We start from the raw sequence: 6,734 nt of genomic DNA, 5'->3' as shown, positions 1-6,734 counted from the left end.
GGCGATCCTGTAGAGGGGCAGGCTTAAGTATCTACAGTACTGTGAGTGGATATTAGTTTTAAAAATGTTTTGGGTATATAGTATAATATATATATGTGGTTTGAGTATTTTACTTATACCTATCATTTGATTTGAATGTTCATTCTATGGATGCATGAGGATCTGCTTTTACATATATGTGTTATCATTTTATATGATTTTTGTCAATATTTTAAACGTTTGGCAATTCTAATGAGTTCATGAATGAACTTGTGGTATTTAAATATTTTGGTATTTGAATTGAGGTTTTAAATCACTTTGGAAATTAATCGATTTGAGAAGGCATATTGAAAATTATATGATTTTAATCATGTTCAAATATTTTATAAATTTTTAGATGCTTAAAATCAGTTTATGGTGAATATATTTCACTATGGTATTTTCTTATTTTAGTAAGAATCATGATTTGAAGTTTTTTTTTTTTAAATATTTAGACAAGCAGTTGAACGTGAATATTAAATTATGATTTATAATATGGTAAGATACTGTATCGGTTATTTTAAATTGATGTACCGTATAGTACCAGAGTTTGGTTTAGTATTATATTACAACACACTGGGTTTACCATGGTGCCGTGAAGTTGGTTTCATCCAACGGTTATCTATTATTATCACGGACTATAAAGTCAGGTTTATCCGACAGTTTATTATTTTTACCACGGTGCTGTGAGGTTGGTATCATCCAACGGTTTATTATTGCCATGGACCATGAGGTTGGGTATGTCCCGACGGTTATTTATTATTTCCACGACACCGTTCATATATTGAGGGTCGTGAGGTGGGTGTATCCCATAGTTTACAGATTGGTACATCATTTGGTACATTGTGTACGTTTGAACATATTGTTGATTTACAAACATTGTGGTGATTTTGGCATTTTCATATTTATTAGGTGGAACTATATTTATTATAGTTTATGCTCAAATATTTATATATTGATTTGAGTCATTTTATAATATTACAATGATCATTCATTTTATATTTGAGCATCGGTTTTATGATATAATAAATTGGGATACAAGTTTGGGTTTTGTGAAATGATTTTTAAACGGGAAACTTTTCAAACGAGTGGAACGAGAGGTCTTGAGAGAAAGGTTTAAAAAGAATTTTCAGATTTAAGGCATGCACATGATTTTTCTGTGATAAGAATATCTTTTGTTAAAAAGTCATACTGATGCTAACTCTCACACTCACTGATAAGAATCTTTAACTTTTCTTCTGTCTATAACTTTTAAATTCCAATATGTAGAAAGTTAAAAACACCTGAAAACAACAAAAAAAGAAGAAAAAAGCAGAAGAACAAACATTGTCTAAGACAGTCCAAGGAAAACCAAAAAATATAAATCAATAAGTAATGTGCTACTACATTGCAATATATATATGTATACTGTTATGTTTTTACCATTTCAAGGATCATGATTTGTGGGAAAAATGGATCGCTGCAACAAATTATGCCTTGAAACACAAAGATTTGATGTTAAAAACACTGTAGGTTTTCTTTCATAGAGTTGACATATATAAGGGGAACAAAACAAGATTTCATGCATTAATGTCATACCAACAAAGAGATATTTAAAGGAGTATTTGGCCATTGGAGAACACCAGCTTCACAATTACTATGTTTTCAATATCATACTAATGGGAAAAACTTGTTGAGATTGAAAGGCAGATGGTAGAATTCCTCACTTCTTGTATCTGTCTTAAACAACTGGAACCTATCCCACCAATGCATGCCTCTATCTTTCCTTGTTGCACTATCTTTCTTATGCAGAGTGATGTCTAGGAAAATTACCAACATCCCAGCAACAAACGGTTCTGACGAGAACGGTACGTTGATCATGTCATTGAACTGCATATGAAGGAGGAAATGTGAGATAATTAAATACTTTCCTAGAGAGGACTAAAGCAAAAGTAAGATATTTGAGAAAAGAGGATTGGTACTGTGACAGCCAAGATCATCCGCATGTGGATATTATTCGCTTTGGGCCCAACCCACACGGTTTTGTCAAAACTCGTCCACAAGGGAAAGGTATCCACACGCTTATAAGCCATGCTTCGTTCCTGTAACACCCCGTCCCAAAGGTTCCAACTTTGATCGAGGTTGACTGTTGACCGTTGACTTTGACCGTTGACCGTTGACGGTTAACCCAAAGGGTTAAAAGTTGACTTTTTGACTCGGATGGAATCTTAGGTTGATTGAGGTACTGTTACGAAGTACACATTGGCATGAGTTTACAGACTAGTAGCATGTCGAAAACGGAGCTACGATTTGAAAGTTATGAGCAAAACAAGTTGAGGTCCAAACTGTCCAAGGGGTACCGGAGTTGACTTTTTATTCATGTAAAGTTGAGCTTTGACTCATGCATGATTGTGAAGTACTCGTCGATACGAGTTCATAGAGTAGCAGCACGCCTAATTTGGACGTACGGTTAAAAAATATGGATCTGCGAAGTTTTGTTAACACCGTATTAATTTATTATTATTTTAAATGTGTGAAACGTGCGCATTGTTCATGCCACGTGTTGCGTCCTCGTTCAATCCCGTGAGTGCACAGTGACACCCACGGGCTGAGTTATTTCACCGTTTCACGGGGAAAAGCCAAGGAGGAGAGAGAGAGAGAGAGGGCGGAGGGAGAGAGAGAGAGAGAGAGGAGAAAGGAAGAGAACCCAACCGGCCACCACCGATTTGCCCATTTTCCCACCACCCCAAGCCACACACGCCTGACCGGTCTCTCACCCATGGGAATTTTGGCCTACCCACCAAATCTCATCGCCGGCTGGCCGCCGACGCGCCCAGTTCGAGGCCATTTTGCGGCACCGTTTTCTTCTACCGCCGAGATCTCATTCCGGCCTCCATTCTTGTCACCGCCGGTCCCGTTGAGGCCCTCTCCCTTCAACCTACAAAACCCCCAAAAATCTCAGCCATCGGCCACCGGACGCGCCGCTGGAGGCAATGGTTTCCGGTGGGTCTCTGCGGCTCGCAGAAAAATCCAATTCCGGCGAGTACCCAGTCACGTCTCCGGCCCCTCCCCACTAATTTCGACCCCTTAAACTTAGATCCGGGGTCCTTTTCCTCCAATTCACGACGATTTGGGAGAATCGAGGCTCTAAAGGCCGAGAGATTTCCGACGAGATTCCGGCCACCACCAGTCCGATCTCCGGAAAGTAAGACCAGATTCATAATCCCCGCCTCACAAGCTTCGATTCGGTATATTGCTTGTAAATTTTGGTTGTCGTTTGTGTTCACTCCCCCGGATACCCGGTTGAGAATTTATCCGATTAAAATATTATTTTAATCGAAGTTGTGAAATGTTGATATTTTAGGTGCACGGGTGAGTAGGGGAGTTGATCCTGCGGAGGATCTTGACTGAGACACACGCTTGAGGTGAGTGACCCACCTTAAAAACTATTTTCGGGTGATGATTTATATTTATTTGGTGATATTTGAATATTTGGAAAATATATGTATGTGGTTGGAATTTTATAAAATTGGGTATTTATTTTATAATGTCAAATTTCGGATGTTTGGTTATATGCATACATATATATATTTTGATGCCATGATTGAATATTGGAGAAATTCAAAGAATTTATGATTTAAATTCTGGATTGTTATTATTATTATTTTTACCAAGAATTTTCATGTACAATCAAGGGCTTATGAAGAGAAAATATATTTAAATATTTTTGTGAGACTTATATATTATTTTGGAGGAAAAAATTGATTTAAAGGATTTGAAGAAAAATATTGGTATGATGGTATTGTATGTTTTAAAAACATAATTATGCATTTATAATGTGAGGTGGTTGATTTCATGGTTTTGAGTAAACCATATTTCTTTCCTATATTGATGATTTATGGTGAGAAATGTAGGGAATGTGGGATTTGAGATTTTTATAACTCCCACGGTAAATTTCGGAAATTTTTGGTAATAATAAAAAATGGGCTATTGGTATTTATTTTATTTTAATTATTTTAGATGCACTTATGCAGTACTGGTGTTCTGTACTGTACATGAGATTGTGATTAGCGCGTAGGTTCTAGTCTCCCGTGAGTTACCTATGGACCTGAGGGCAGGCCGGTTTAGTATAGTGCACATAACCACCCTCCTCCTAGGCCGGGATGACAGGTTTTAGCAGCGGCGTTGTCGGGACGCCGAAGCGACCGTATGCCGGTTCTCTCTTTAACCCCCGCCTGAGGGTGCTCGGGGCGCTAAGTACCGTAGGGCATCACTGGTATATAGTGTGGTGCGTCAGGCTGTTTCGATTTGAATTTTTAAGCTTATTATTTGGAAATACTATTCAATTAAAATGGTTAATTTATTTAAATTTTACCGTTTATTTCAAACAAATAATTTTTATGGCATTTTTTATATGATTTATTATTTGTTATTAAAAATTTACTTTATTCCGGATTATTTTTCTGAGTGCATTGGATTCCAAAAATTGTTGCATTTTATTGGTAATTATTGATTAAGTATTTTCATATAAATTGTGGTGCTCTATATTATTATTTGCATGATTGTGTATTTTAAATGTTGATATTCCATTTATTTGTTATTTAATTAATTATTTATTGGCTACCTTGATTTTGGGGAATATAATTGCTGGGTTTTGTGAAATGTTTTAAAAAGGGAACCTTTCTAAATTGAGTCCAGTGTGAGGGCTTTGAGAGGAAACTTTTCCTTTAAATTATTTCTATCACGTATATTATACCTTTTCTTGATAAATATTATTTAATGAGGTTGGTTATATATTATTAATATTACCTTTGTTATTAACTCTTTACACTAGCCAGGGTCGCTCACTGAGATGATTAGCATTTCATATTTTTAAATTCCGTTCCCCTAGGTACAAGGTTTGGGAGACGTTGATCGTCAAGGGCGAGCCCGACGTCTCAGTTCATTGCCGAAAGTTCAAGAAGCATTTCCTTCCTTTTTCCTCTCCATCTTGTATTACTTTTTTATCTGTCATCGTATTAATTTCATATTTACTGGCATAATGCTCTGTATACTGTATTGGACATTTAGTTATTAATTATGCACTGATTTCTGTTATTCATTTAAAGTGCTGCAAAATTGTGGAATTATATTGTAGTAATGTGGGAGGAATAAGGGGATGTTTATAGAAGTGTGCTTTCAGTGCAGGAAAATTGTGGTAAGTCTAACCCTTAGGGGAGGGTCTGCCGGATTTTCCATTGGAGGATCTGGTGGGGTTTTCCTGGGATCAGGGCTTGTCTAGGGTTCCAGTGCAGAATTTTGGACGGGTCCTGACAGTTCTTCTTTCCAATCGATGTGGGATCTCACAATCCTCTCCCCCGGGGCCCAGCATCCTCGCTGGCACACTGATCCGGGTCCAGCTCTGATACCATCTTTGACAGCCTAGACCACCCGCATGTGGATGTTGTCCGCTTTGGACCTAGTCCGCATGGTTTTATCAAAATGCGTCCATAAGAAAAAGGTATCCACATGCTTATAAGCCATGCTTCGTTCCCCTTTCCAACCGATGTGGGATCTCACAAGTACCCATCTTGCTCCAGTGTGCACTGTACCATAACCATTAACTGTATACTCATTGAAGTATTGTGGGATTGAAAAGCCCATGAAAATTGAGAAGCCTATAATAAACTTCGTCCTAAAACTGTTTAGATTGCAAAATTGAAGTAAGCTGAGACCTGCTAATGCATAACGTTATAGAATTAGATTCATAAACTTTCAAAGTTGTGACAATACAAAAAATGCTTCAATATTTTTATAAAACATACCAACATAGGCAACGAAAAAGCAATACAAAGCCATAATGATTGGTGCTGGAATTGAGGCAAAGACAGCTCCAAATTTTCTTGAAAATCCATGTTTATGCGCTTAATACATGTACTGTCATTAAAAAGAAAGAATTATATGCAAAATATATCATTTACCTAGTATAGAAAAGAAGATCATGAATCCAGCTGAAATCTAAACAATTCTTTGGCTGCCAACACGTGTCAAAGCTAACAAACCAGCATTTTCACTGGAAGAATTTGAAGGATGGCATAAGCCAGGTTGGGAAAACTAGTTAATATATAAACTCAACAGTATCTTTAAGTACAAGAATCCTAGAACCATACACAGATACAGATGATCCACTCCCAGTTCCAAATATACCAGAGAAAAGAATGCCGACTCCTTATGATCAGGAGAAAAATATAATGATTACCCAAAAAAATGAAATGGGATATGCATATGAAGGCAACTCTAAAATCATTGCTAGAACTAATGAAGTTTGAATATTTTGGCAAGCAAATTGACAGAACGGAGACAAACATATCAAAACTTTTTTTTTCCCTATTAACAAAAAATATCAAATTATACATAAGAAGTGTCGAAGACTTTCTAACAGCTGCAATGTGAAAAGTTTGTACGTTTCATTGACACTGTCATATTTTACAACTAAATTCATAATTGCTATCCAGATTGATATTAGCAAGAAATTTGTAGTTGCCAACCAACACCACGGCTAAGAATAGAAGGCGACAGGGGAGTTGCACTTGCATACCTTGACACAGCTATGAAGGCACCAGTGGATTGTTGAATCGAAAATTTGTTGAAAAAAAAGGAGAAAAAACAAAAAACAAAAGAATTTAGGGAATTATCAATTTGAAGCTGCCCAGATTAAATAAAAGCATTATCAAAACCAATTTGATTCCTAGATGAAA

This window comes from Ziziphus jujuba, chromosome 8, assembly GCF_031755915.1.
Source record: "Ziziphus jujuba cultivar Dongzao chromosome 8, ASM3175591v1".
NCBI classification, from domain to species: domain Eukaryota; kingdom Viridiplantae; phylum Streptophyta; class Magnoliopsida; order Rosales; family Rhamnaceae; genus Ziziphus; species Ziziphus jujuba.
This window is presented reverse-complemented; position numbering follows the sequence as displayed.